At 39.5% G+C, this 14865-nt stretch overlaps 1 protein-coding gene across 1 annotated transcript in view; it reads right to left on the bottom strand.

The window, feature by feature from the left end:
• foxp1b (forkhead box P1b) overlaps window positions 1–9897 on the bottom strand; it is a 164921-nt gene extending 155024 nt beyond the window's left edge. The window contains exon 1 of the mRNA XM_039797612.1: window positions 9754–9897. The gene's annotated coding sequence lies outside the window, so the exon portion shown is untranslated. The remainder of the gene's footprint in view (window positions 1–9753) is intronic.
• Between the last annotated feature and the right edge of the window lie 4968 nt (window positions 9898–14865).

Below are 14865 nucleotides of genomic sequence, written 5' to 3'. Positions count from 1 at the left end.
AATAAAGTTTCAGTTCCAGTTCAGATTCTCTCTCTTGCTCACCCACTCTTTTTCTTGTTCTCTCTCGCTCTTTATCTTAGGTCTTTTTATAGACCAGTGGGGTAGTCACTTAGATAAACGCCTTGTAAGCCACAATAACATCCAACACAATTTCCATCTGTAAAATAAACGCGCGTTCAACCATTCACAAGAAAGCCGAGCGGTGTCAGGGACATGAAGCCAAGTCAGCATTAACTCGTTAAGATCAACTGCAAATGCTGGTTTATCAGAGATATTCGAGAGCGTACATGCGTTTGTGCGGGTGTACAAAAGCTCATCACTAAACTCCAAAAAGTCTGAACTCCCATCAACTTTCTGCTGTTTTTCTTTTCCTTGCCGCTGTGAACCCTGACTCTTTTTTTGTTTTTCCCTCCCCTCACAGATCACGTTTTTACAAGAGAGCTGTGTGCCTGTTGTTGCCGCCTGCTGTTACGTATGTCACCTGACTACCAGGGTGCATGTGCATGCTTAGTGTACAGAGGTGAAGCACATCTGTCTCAGGAAACAGGGGAATGATGTCAGCACTAGGCTATCACACACACACACACTGCTGCTGAAGTGTCTCCTATAATCAAACTGCATTTAAGAATTGACAAGACTTTGATTTGATAAAAGCAAGCAGCTACAGTTAATTCATAACCATTTATTTCATTTCATTGAAGTTTTGAGTGTGGTTTTTTGTATAAAATATATGGTTGAATAAATTCCTACACTCATTCAGCTAGTGTCTGGGATTGATGTGATAGTGAGTCTTCTATTGTACAGAGAGAAATTAGCCTTGTTTATAGGAACTGAGTTGCCCTCAGCTGTATGAACGTAGCCTATGCAGCTGCTTCCCGCCTCTGTATTCATTGTAATGAGACCCTGACAGTAACTTAGAGTGATAGAGTCAGGACTCAGGAGGATGCGTTTCCCACTCACAAACACCTAGGGCTGGGTATCGTTCAAAAAATGTTCGATGCCGTGGCCGGGTACCTCGGTTGGTAGAGCGGGCGCACATGTGCAGAGGTTTGTTCCTCGACGCAGAGGGTTCAGGGTTCGAATACGACCTGTGACGGTTTTCCAGCATGTCTTCCCCCCCCCTCTCTCGCCACTTTCATATCTCAGCTTTCTTTTCTAATAAAGGCAGAAATGCCCCTGTGACTTCGATACCGGTTCTTGAATGATACTTTTTTACAATACCAATTTTAAAAAATTCATTTCATCAAAAAGAAATGTCAATATTACACATTACCGCACAAATCGACTTTGAATTTATTTTTCAGCTCCTACTATGTGAGCCCCGTCTCTGTGCGTAACGTAGAGTTTTTCCTGTGTGTCTCTACGACGTGTAACTTTAGACAGCCAATCACAAGCCACATCTTGGTAGAAGCATGCTGCATTCTGGTTGGCTCACTGATGCTGATGAGATTTGGCCCTTAGGTATTGAAATTTGGAATAGAATGACGAGGCATTTTTCGATACTGGATACTAAGGAGGCAATTCGGTCAGTTCCTAAAAAGTATCAAATTCGGTATCCAGCCCTACAAACGACAGACCTCCAGCTGCTGACCATTTCAAACTTGCCGCTCGCTGTACGTCACACAGTGGTCTGCTGTGCTTGCTGCTGTGTGATTCTTTGCAGGATCAGCAGCAGTGACTGTGGCTGTCGCCTCCCATCATCTAAAAAGGGACTTTACGCACATCCGCAGCCTCTGATGCCGAGCCGCTCTGTGAAAGCCACATAAGTATCACACCTGACAGGGATCTTTGTGTGGATCTCACCTTAAGCAGGAGCCTTAAATAGTGTAGCCGCCATGCTACATAAATCCATATATCGGCCAAATATCACCTCAAACATTTTAATTTGCAACTTGACATTTTCAACCGTGTGGGCTCGAAAAGGCCATAGTCATTCCTAGCCAGGGGTGTGTTCAGCCAATTCGTTATAATAAACAAAAATTTTGTTTTGGAAACTGGGTTGGGACTTAAACTCAATATGACCTGGCCTTTAACTGAAATCTAGTAGTGTTAAAGTTCTGATATAACCACATCTGAGGACAACCTCCCTCTTTTCCTTCCTGGCAAAAACAATTTTGAGCAAAGTCAGAAACCGATGCCATGACCTGAGTGAAAACTTTCCTCAAAGTACCAAATGTTATCTACTATGGTTAGAGTTAGACATGAGAACAGCAAGGGGAACTATTGTCTCACAATTTCCAAAATCAAAAGTGAAAGTATATGACCAACCTAGGGGTGTAGGAAATTGTGAAATATTGTGATTGTGACAAATATTTGAACATTATGACTGTGGAATAAGTTTAATATACTAATAGTTTCATGGGTTTTAAAAAATTGAAATGAGGGTAAAATTTGAATGTTTGGCATATTATAATCATAGAGATCGATATAAATGATACTAATTAATTATCACACAGCTTCTTTAAATCATCAAAAAAACAACAGCGGCAAAGTGGTTATCTGGTCAGCACATGCAGCAAATGGTTAGCCACACTATCTGCTTCAACACGTAATTCCATCCCAGGCTAATCTATTGACCGAGATGATAAACCAAAAAAAAAAGAAAAGAAAAGAAAATCACTCCTGTGAAAATAACCATCTCCAACTGAGTGGTTTGGGAATGGAGCCCCACCCTGTTTACAACACTGAGAACAAAAACAAACTCCCTCCAAGGAGCCCGGGCAAATGCAAGGCACACACTCCAACCAATACAGGCAAACAACAACAACGTCTGAAGATCTACTGGGACAGCGGGCTATCAAACAACAGCAGCCTGCGCACAAACAAGGTATGCGTCGCTCGGCGTGTTTGAGGGTATTGGAGAGGGAGAGAAAGTGTCTGAGAGAAGGAGAGGGAGTGAAAGCGAGAGCTGGTGTGAAAGCGGAATTGAGCAGCAAACAAAGTCAAACACCACCACCGCCCCAGTCTCAGCTCAGGTCAACTGAATCATCAGGAGTCGGGGAAGATGCCGTCACCACTTTTCATGAATAGCTTCCAAAACCACATGAGGATGACTTCACCGTGGCAAACCCAGTAGTTTGACAACGCTCTCCCTCAATATCCAGGGGACTCTGAATGAAGAGGTGATGAATCTCAGTTAACAAGGCCATTATCAGTGAAGGAACGACATCAACAGGAGGGACTCCGAATCCATGAGGCCCTTATATACACTGGCCTTTTATTGTTGCTATTAACTGCTCAGGCGTACTTGTAACAACTGTACCAAAAAAAAAAAAGCACACACAGAAAAAAGAACCATGCTTTTGATCTCATGCTGTACGTCATCACAGTAAACAATGAGACTGTATAAAAGGACACAGACCCAATTAGCAATCTCTGCTCTCCGCTGTCAAGTATTTAAGCAGTCTGCTAGGATGATAATAGTAACCTGCATACTTTCATCTGTGCTCTGAACTCATCAGCGTGGTAGCACCTCTGCTGAAGGGCTGCACTGCATCTTGGGTAATTACTGCTTCCCAATTACCACCTAGCCGGTAAATATATATCAAATAAACAAGCAACAACCCGTCAATTAGGAGCACCCTTTCATAATGGGGGGTCTAAAATGATGTTTTATGGACGGACAGAAGAAAGCTGTGTGAAAACGGAGCATTCAACTTCAAAGTGAACTTGTATCAGTTAGCCGCGGCTTAAGAGTACATCTGGGCCTAACAGTTTGTAAAATAATTAAATCACATGTTTTTGAGGCAATTAACATGTGCATCTCATTAAAAGCCGTTTTAATTGCCAAGAGGGCAAATTATACAACACGGTAACAGTGTTTTTCCACAAATAAATTACCTAAAAATGAAAGTGGCCTTTTCTTCACAGACAGAGTGAAGAGGGACAGTAACATTGTTGAATTCAAAGGCAAAGAAAACAGCTGCAGTAACAGTCTGTCAACAAAATTTGCATTGCTGCTCTCTCCTCATCTCCATTACTCTCTCCTGTCTCTCCTCAAGCCCACAGAGCTGCCGGCTTAGATCTGAGTACTCTGATGGCTTATCACATAGCGAGCAGCAGGCTAAGCCGGAGTGATGCGCCCAAAAGACATGATCAAAGCACACCAACTTTCCACCCAGCAATGATGATGGAAGAGCAGGCCCTGCCATGTTATGTTTCTTATTAGGCTGGGACTGCCAACTGAAAACACAGCCAAGAAGTCAAGGATGAGGCCTCTTAAAGATGTGCTCCTGTAACCTTATTCTACATCGCGCTGCCTAATACAGTTAACAGGGTTTAAGTGAAAGCCTGGGACATTTTCACATTAGTCAAGTTCAGTTTTTGCTACTCTTATTCTCACGTTGATGTAACATAGTAATGATTGAACCTATAGCCAGATTATGAAAGCTTTTATTTTGCAGCTCTAAGCATCCAGCTTTGGACAGGTCTTAAGATCTCAACACTTGGGTGCAAGTGAAGACTTTTACATTTCCAGAAGCAGTTTGGCATAAACAGGGGAACCTGTGAGCTAACATGAGCAGCCACCACAGCCGAACAGAGAACGAGCAGAGTGCCGCCACTAAAAACGTCCTAAACAAAGACAAAATATATCACAGATCAAATCGCAACATTTGACTGAAAAGTGATTTCTAGCGGCAGCACACAATCCAAACAACTTGTCATCAAAATATAAAATTGAATATAACAACTGGACGACTACGACTTTAAAGTGATGCTTCCTCTTAACACTCTCGAGTCACACGGTCTACATGACATGTCTACATGCATACAACCAGAATTCAGGAATAGCCTAATTCCAACATAGCTGCACCAGGAACGCCACAGTCACTTTATTTTTATCTTTCTTCTGACTTTTCCAAAATTGCCAGAAAGCTAAATTTCTTTATCATTACGATCTACATTACCTCACGCTGTGTATAGTTTTAGTCAAAACGACAAACGAAAGCAAGGTTAAAACCGAGAGAGCAAACGCGGTCGCCCTGGCATCATAAACCAATCAAGACGTGAGGTTATGTCAGAGTAATAACTACACCCTCTCAGTGTAAATATTCATTAACACATATTTGATAGATAATTCCCTAAAAAATGAAATGAACGTCATCCACTGGGCCATCGAAGCCACGTCATAAACAAACGCAGACCAACATACAGACTGGACAGCTGACAGAAACAGGAAACAGGAGGTGAGGTTTCGCCTGGCAGCTGAGCACAGCGTGTAGGATATGGTTAAGCACCTCATGTCTGGATGGAAATGTTTGCAGCTCACCTGCAACATTCCCAAAACAGACAAATTTGGTGCTTGATTTTAAGTTATTAAATGCTGAGAGGCTATTGCACCAGACTGATCTCATAAAGTGGCGTATGTAGGACACGCCAAGTCATATGCCGTTTATGCGTGTTATCAAGACACACAAACGCTTTTTAGCGTGTTTATCAACGCCGTTCGGCTGCCATTGACCTACATTACGTGTGAATTTTCGCCATAGCGTGTAGTATGAAAGGACGTAAAAGGAAAGTCCGGGGTGGTGGATGTGTAAAACACAGGACTTTCACCCAGGAGAGCCAGGATTGCGTCCCGTGTGTGGTGCTTGTCACCCGTTATTTTATTTTTTGTTATTTTTTTTTTTTGTTTTTTTGTTTTTGTTGTGTTTTTGTGTTATTAAAGCCTTTCCCAATGTTCTTTTCCTAAACCCAACCTTTTTTTTTTTAACACGCGTGTGACGTTCTCGCGATAAGACGCCACGTGGTGTGTATGTTTACATCTGCCGTATACAGCGTAGACATACACAGCTCAAAATGCGTACAGATAACACGCCACTTGGCTTTAGGAAAGTGGCGTGTATCTTTACGCAAAGTCATGATGTCATGTTGATTGCACTCATTCAAAATGAGACCAGGGACTCGTGTGCATAAAAATAAAAACCATTCGGCAGTATATAAAGTGTTTAAACAAAGAGAGACAACTTAAATTTCGTCTACCTGCACAATTCATCTCATGAATTCTCTAATTTTCTAAAAAAAAGTTTTGTTTATTTATATAATGCATAAAACACCTTTGTCTGAATATGATATAGAAAACTAAATGATTGACTACACTACTTCACAACCCTAATAAAAGGTGTTGAATCAGATGTCAATGCAAACCACACCACAGTGCAAAGCCAACTCCCTTTCATTTTAAACCGTCTGTATCTTGATGGAGATGAGTCCATCAGTCAAATCAGCTTCTTTTGTGAGTGATCTCAAGTAAGAAAGTAAGAAAAAACACATCACACATTTTACCAAGATTAAATCCCAAGGTAGAATACGTTGATTTTACTCTGAGAATTAGAAAATACGTATTCATACAGTACTTGGTAAAAGCGATCATACAGGGAAAGGGATTGAGCAAAATACTTTTTTTACTGGTACCATTTCAATTTAACTTATTTTTATTGATATAGCAGAGGCTGTTGCAAACTGTTCTGCAACCCATCTAGTCTCTCATACAACTTCACAGCATGTACAACCCAGCCAATTATGTATTAAAAAAAAAACACTACTTTTGTCTGAAACCAACACACCAACAACTAATTCAATACACCAACTTGACAGGACTAAACAGGATACTTAGATATGTTTTGCAAAAATAGACACAACCTGCACCCCAATGTTGTACTGTATTCCTGAAACACAAAACCAGCAGTGCATTCATTTTGTAATGCAACTTAATTGATTGTCGTTGCATGCACAATGACGACATTTTTGTCAGCATCCCTGCCTTTATTAGGGACAGATGACGGGAGAAGACAGTAATTAATGGCTGCATGAGTTAATGGCCGTCCTGAGCATTTTGCAGTCTCCATAGAGACGGAGGAGCTGCACGGAGCGCACCTGAGGCTGTCCACTCTCCGACCAATAGCCTTCCCCTGGCATGGACAACCGTCTGCCTGGGCACACCACAGGGGCCGGGACACACTAACCTTTACCCTGGAAATATTGTTCTGCTTTCCTTTGTTATCATTTCCATTCATGTAATACAGCACTAATGAGCGTGCTGCCCTCGTAGTCCTATTGCTAGTGCTTTTCCTCTTTTGTGTTGTGTGAATCAAACATGCAAAAATCACATGACAAATTCATTTACCAGAAAATTCCCTTTATTCGTCTGTCACTTGTCTTGCTTTGTGCCAAAAGTGTTTCAAGCAACTGAGGGCGTCTTGTATCTAAAAAATCAAATGAGGGGTGAAGCCGGCAAATAAATCTGAAAGAAACAATACAGCAAATACAGAACCTTATTCCCACACTGGACCAGAAATAACTCCTTAACATTCAGCTGCAAGCAAGGGTGCACAGTCAGTTTTTCAGCCTCTCCGTACCCAGCACAACGTGTTCACAAATACTGAGCCGTCAGATGAAAGAGAGGGCCGCTCCACTCGGGGATTGGAGTCCTCACACTGAATGCATGAGTGACTGATTACTTTCTTACCAGTTGAACCTCAACTCTCTACAAAGAAGAGCCTTAGCCCCAGCCTGAAGAGGCCAAACTAGAAACAAGGGCTTTCCAAATAATACAAAAATCACAGATTGGTGCGTTAAGGATCTTGCGTCATTACAATGCATACAGCTGCACTTCCTCAAATTTCAAGCTTTTTTTACTTTGCCCCCAACCCCCAACCCCCACACTGCCAACTCAATTTATTCACTTGTAGTACGGAGCACAAAACGTACAGCCAGTCTAGTTTGTAGAAGCAGACGCAGGGGACAGTGTTAGGTTGTTCCCATCAGAAACAGCAGAAGGCTGAAGGTCTATGTATGCAACAGCTGTGTCAAACAGCAGGCTTAGAAAAGTTGCACAAAATTTTTTTTTAAAAAAAGTTCATCCTGTGTTTTAAAACCTGGGTCAGCATTTGCGAAGGTCCATTTCTGCATAAGTGAGCACACAAACCCCAGTGCCTGTTCAAATAGTCTGCAGCTCTCTCTCAGGCAGCTCATGACAACAGCCCAGCAGCAGCACTGTTTGATCTCCAATGTTTTCCTTAATCTGGGTTGTCAAGGTTCGCTTGTTGGAGGCTGTTTACTTTACTTCTCCTACAAAAAGGTGTTTTTTTTTTTATCCTCAGACAATGACTAATCCAAAGACCAAGAAGGAGGGAGCCCTGCCAGCAATAGTTGTTAAAGCTGCAGTTTCCCTTTCGTAAATTTTCAGATGGTTTTAGTCCTGCTGTTGCCAGCTGCAGACTTACTGTAAAATATATTAGGCTAATATTTAATTATTGCATGTATGCAGTTCACTCTCAATAGACTTACTCTGTATCTTTATTTATTTATATATATATATATATATATATATATATATATATATATATATATATATATATATATATATATACAATTTTGTTGAAGATACCAATTCTGTCTGACTTTACAAATTACTAATAAATGAACATGGATTAACTACACAAGACGTGCTTATAATATGTATTATATATATATATATATATATATATATATATATATATATATATACACACATATACATAATATATATATATATATATATATATATATATATATATACACACATTGAAAAACTGCACTGTAAAATGTATTATCATACCTGTTAGGTGTCCATTTGTCTGTAATACACCTGTAATAAAATATTAATTTAAATAGAATAAATCTAAAATTGACTGCTTTGAATGTATTTTTACAAATATGTTTTGTTCAAGTACATTCCTTTGTACAGTGCATTAGGATACTACATAACGTTAATCTACTTACACACTATAGCAATACCAGGTCGTTTTTAAATTTAACTAAGTCTATTTTTCACAGTCGATATTGAAATGCTCTGTAACTTCAGCCTATATTGACAGTTAAGAAAATGTCAAACTCTAATCCACACCATGTCTGACTCTAAACCACTCCGTTTAAACTTTGAGCAATACAGTTAAATAAAGCATGTCAAAAACGTCAACTTTTGTTGAGGTGTGAATTTCAGTTGTGACAGCTATCAATAAAAAAAAATGTTTCTCTTTAAATCCTTTGTGTTCAAAGTTGAATATCCGCTTTAAATGTAGCGTACACTCAGCCACACCGAACAGCCTAAGATATGACGGACAGCCAGATAAAAGTCGACCTGCCCGTTAGCTAAAACTCTTACAGTTATAACAGCAATAGTTTCGGGCAGCCGGAATGCCTTCCTCCGGTCTTTCGGAGTTTGGAGGACTGCTAGCACGTGGGGTAAAGCTCCCTCCCTGGTCCTATACGTTACTCAAAAGAAATCACGGCACTCAAACTTCCCTTTCACCGTGTAAACTGAACAACTTTTACGGCTGTATCCGCAACAGGTAGCTAGTAATTCACTGTTAACCGGCTATCATCAACCAGCACTTCAGAACCAACTGGTTATAAAAAGGTGCATTTCCCCCCCGGGGGTCTCGTGAGCAACGTTAGCCTCAACTAAGTTAGAAACCCAACTTTCCAACAAACAAAAAAAAGTGGAGGATACAACACTCGTAGTAACAAAAACCACTCCTGTTACAGAGACGTTAAACGGCGCTACCACGCAGCCTACGTGCTAATAATACAGGTGTTTGTTTATCTGTTTATTTCGCTAATTGTAACAATTGCAGAACGCAGCAGCAAAACGCGGAGACAAACTCCGTGTGTGTATCTGAGTGCAGCATGTCTCTCTCTCTCTCTCTCTCTATATATATATATATATACACGATACAGCAAAGCTAACGTTAACATAATAGTTAAACTTACCAGAATGGGAAACGCTTTACAGCAGCTAAACAGGCGCACGCGGAGGGTACCGATTAGCTAGTGTGAGATAAACCGTGCACGCGAGCTTGTGTACCGAGAACGCATGCGAGAACAAATCACACCGTAAACACCGCACGTAAATAGGCTATTACTCCGCCCGCCGCTGGTGTTGGTGGCGAGGTGGCGGAGGTGTGTGTGTGTGTGTGTGTGTGTGTGGGGGGGGGGACTAAATAACTAACTTAACTACAAGGAGAAAGAGATCATCTTACCGAGGGCGTCGAGAGAAAAAAAAAAAAAAGAAGCAAAATTTGGACTTTCACACTCGCTCCTTCCCAGTCTGCCTCGCAGAGAAAGGCACGAGCTCCTCTCTTAATGTTGTTATTAGATTTTTTAACACGCCGAGAAAAGAAGGAGAGAGAGAGAAAGATAGAGAGAGAGAAAAAAAAAAGGAAGAATCGCGGATTTGGATGTTGTTGTTTTGCTGTCCAAGTCCGTGACGTCATATCCACCTGCTCGTAAACAACGTTCGTTGCGTCGCGGTTCCTTCATAGAGAAAACATCACCGTAGTCGCACAAGTACAGTTCAGTAGCAACTTAGTAGGTCCTTTCAATGGGGGAAATGTAATGATATGCTTTAGTTTTTAGCTGAAAGTGTGACAGGAGAGAGGGGGCTGTCAGAAAAGCTAAAATGTCTAAGCTGACTAATTACAACCGAGGCAGAATGAACTTATTATTTCAGAAAATTCTCCTGTCTTTTTTTTTTTTTTTGTGTGATCCGAAGGTTCATCATAACTGCTCGCAACCCTCACTGCAGAAAAATGAAATGCTTTGACAGCATCATGAAAGATGTTTTAATCTCAACTGTGAGGAGTTTTAACTATTGAAGGAGGTGGTTTTTATGGTTTTTAAAAAAATGACAGTGTAGATTACAAGAGTGTAGGTTCTGTCGGTTTGGTGTGGGTATATTTTTCTGGCATGTGGGCCAATTTCTTAATAACATTTTGAAGGGGGGGACATTAACTGTATCTAAATTTCAACAACGTTATTAAGAATCTCTGCATAGCATATTATTTTTTATTTTTTTGTGGTTGAAAAGTTTTGTGGACTCCTAAACAGTCTGTCTGTCACAAGAAGAGCAAAAACATGATGACAGTAATTAAAAGCTCTGTCACTTACCCCTGCAGACGAGAATTATCATGGGCCAGCTCAACAGTCCAGTTAACGCTCATTGTAAAGCAACATTAATTTAACCTCAAGAGAAAATATTTGAAGTCGTTTTTTTGTCCTTGATCAAGGTCTGAGAAGCACAGCTCATTTAGCTAGAAATGGCATTACATTTATCACGTCTGCATCTGGGAGCAATGCTGCTGATCAACTCGCTCAGGAAAGTCTGTTTCTTAGTAGAGAGCGCCACCCTCTGACCATGATCAGTCAGAATCAGACTCAGACTCAGACTCAGAATCAGAATCAGACTCAGAATCAGAATCAGACTCAGAATCAGACTCAGAATCAGCTTTATTGGCCAGGTTTGCGTAAACAAACAAGGAATTTGACTCCGGTTAATCTTTGCTCTCAAAGTGCAACTCTCTCTTAACATATAAAGAATAAAAACAGAAAGGACAGTAAGAAATATAAAAAAAAAATACTGTTAAGTATGCAGTTTAACAATACAATAGAATTTACAAATTTACAAGAAATATACAATAACCATTGAAGAGAGGTAAGGAAAAGTGCAATATGAGTATAGTCTGAGATTTAAGATTTAAATATAATATAGTGCAAGGCAGTTCAGTGCAATGGTAAAATATTAATAACAATATTGTAATTGTAAGATTGAAATATACATGAGGTAGATGAGCAGAACAGTGTTGCCTTTGTCCAATGTAAGGGTGGGGGGCTATTTCTGAGTGTTCAACAGAGAAACAGTAACAGGAAACATTCCTATAATATTACCACAGAATGACCATTTTAAATCTGTATGTGTCATTATGACATTACTCAATAATCATATTTTTATGCAATGTACTGTGTTACACATGAGTTACTGTAACGGCTCAGCGACTGGCACCAAACACAATATAAACAACTCATAATTCATAGTAACAGGAAAACACAAACTGTCCTATTTCCTGTCACATGCATACTGTGAAAAACACTCACACAGCCCTATGAACAATTTAGAGACATACAGTACATTTAACAACAACAATTTTAACACAAGAGAATTGATGTGTTTAGGGTTCAATGTGTGTTACATATACAGTAAACAGTTTATAGTTATAGTAATATTTACATATTGGTTACATCAGTGGTTCCCAACCTGGGGACCGGGAACTCCTCAGGGTGGCGGCAAAGATCGCAAGTCTGTATCTGGTTTGAGGTTGAGGTAAAAAAATTAATATTTGCACATGTTAAACAGATTATGATAATACACTAGAATATATAATGTATACAAAAGTCGGTATAAAAACTATATATTTTTGTTGTCGCTTAGAATTGTAGGCAGGCTACTTAGTAGGCCAAACATGCGGGACCTCTTAACCTGGGACCCTTGCTGTCATCAGGTCAGCTGCTAGCTGCTATCATCCTCATCTTTCCTGCTGCCACAGCATCACTATTTTATGAATGAAACATGGCAGAGAAACGTAAAAGTGCTGATAACTGCTCTGTATCAAAAAAGAAAGTAAGGCTCTATCTCGAGAGTTACCTCAACTTTGGTTTCTGGGGTTCGGCTTTTCTTAGACATAAGTAGGGGGGGCGCCAAGGAACCACTGGGTTACATCATATACGTAAAGTAGTCATATAGTAATATGTCTTTATCCCCACTGTAAAGCCGCAGTGAGTGTATAAGTTGTAGCAGTCACACAGACATGCATCAGTCACTGCATGGCCTACAACCACAATGTTGTGTTTAATGACCTTTGGGCCACAGACGTCCTCTGAGCCATTCAACTGATTGAGTACCAAGCAGCAGAGTTGATTTCAAACCTATGAATTGGGGCAGGTAACACTGATTCACATATAGCCAGAATGGAAAATTCAAATCTATGAGGAATTACATTATGCATTATCGTGCATAATGTACCTACCTGCTCTGCTGTTTTCTGTAACCTGATATGGTATAGATTTATGTGTAGGGGTATCTGAGTCAGAAAACGACTCCATCGCTGTTTTGGCTAACCCTGTACGCAGGTCTGTCAGATTTTCTTCCAGACCGTGGAACCATTGGCGAACATGTCTGTATGTCAGACACTGAACATTGTGGAAGGGTTTGTATATTCTTTTTCTTCTTTCTCTTTATGTTTCTTATTGTGAAATGGATACCCCTGGGTCTGAAATAGAGAATAAAGTAATAAAAGCAAGACGAGAAATTCTTAACATGAAAGATTTGACCTTTTGACACCCCTTAGAGAAATCAACAGCTAAGTTATTCTTATTTGGCTTTTGAATGTGTCCGTTTTACTCAGTGGTGAATTTATGATGGCATTCATCTTCATTAATTGTTATCTGTTATTGTACAACATGACGCTCATTATATTCCTAACAGGATTTGCAGTTTTGCTATGATTTGTATACTGAGCCAGTCTTTCAGATTACTGCAGGGTTTTGGTTTTCAAAAGGTTGTAAACATGATTGGCTGGTGTAATTAATGAGAGCATCCCAATGTGTGCGTTAGGTTTATGAAGACAATCTACCGCGTGATCTTTTTTTCATTCTTCACTGGCTTGATCTGCATGTCAATACTGGATCCATGAGCTCAGCGGAGCCCAACAGCCATGTGTCTGCGTCGGAATTTATTAGCATGTTTTGTTGGTGTCGCGCTGGCGATGTGTTGTGTGGATTAAGGCCCTGACTGGATGGAGTGTAGTTACAAATTAATTGAGGATCACTATCAATTACGTAACAGCCTCTCCACACACATACGCGTGCACACAACAAAGTAATTAGCTTTCTGTTAATTAGGTAATTAAGCAAATGAATGGGAGCGCCTCTTGATTTCCAAAGGGGGAAGGATGGCTTTCATACGCTGTTTCTCTCCCTTGCTGCTGGGGGCTGCAGCATTCAGTAATGAAAGCAGGAGGCTATTCAGATAATGACAAGTAAAGAACTATAAAGTAAAAGAAGGACAAACTAGAGAAGATGATGCATGCACCATTCTGCAGTGGTAGGTGGTTGATGTGGCATGGTATTTTTTTTTCATTTCCAGTCTTCGAACATAAATAAACAACTATAAAAATGTCATACTTTTTATGAAGCATTATAAGGACAATGTGTAGATCAAAGGCTTGCACCAACTTTTCAAATTTATAGGCCAAACATGAATTTGTGTGACATGCTTTTTCTTTGTTTAAGTTACCCCTTGAAGGAACATACATGTATCATTAAATCACAAATAATATATATATATTTTTTAAAGTGTATTACTTAACAAATTTAAACTTGGGCTCTTTAAATTATCATTTTGGTTTTTCAACGTTACATTTTTCACAAACTGACGAATCTGTCCATTGTTGTGGACACTATACACTTTAATAACAATTCAGTATGTTTAATTCCAGCATGATTCTGATAATAATTCATGATGCAAATATACATCATTGCTTACAGGTGAATGAGAAAATAAGCCTCTCTTTAATGCATTGTTTCCATAAAGTGGACAGTTATATGTTAGTTATATATTTTTTGCTACATCAAAAAAATAAGAAACAAAAAACTGCAACAAAGATTACACTGATAACTCTATGAATTTTTTGTATTTCTTATTTTGTTAAAATATATATATATATATATATATATATATATATATATATATATATATATATATATTGTATATGTTCACTTTGCCCAGGATGTTCCTGACGTTTTGGGTGTGTCTCTGTATGAGGAAAAATACATTTAATATAATCTTAACCTAGAAAGACTCACAAATTTGCCGCATGTTGCATTAATGTGCCTTAAAAGTGGCTTTTGAATATTTTGAATTTTCTGTATATAGTTTTTTCTTTTGTGAAACAGTATTTTGTGGGGTTTTCCAATATCCAGTAATTGTAGGTATTCCAGAATTAGTATATTTCTCTTACCTTGTCATGTGAGACTTTTTACACAACTGCT

This window comes from Perca fluviatilis, chromosome 4 (assembly GCF_010015445.1).
Source record: "Perca fluviatilis chromosome 4, GENO_Pfluv_1.0, whole genome shotgun sequence".
Classification (NCBI taxonomy): Eukaryota; Metazoa; Chordata; class Actinopteri; order Perciformes; family Percidae; genus Perca; species Perca fluviatilis.
Note: the sequence above shows the minus strand (reverse complement) of the source record. Positions and strands in the feature narration are given on the sequence as shown.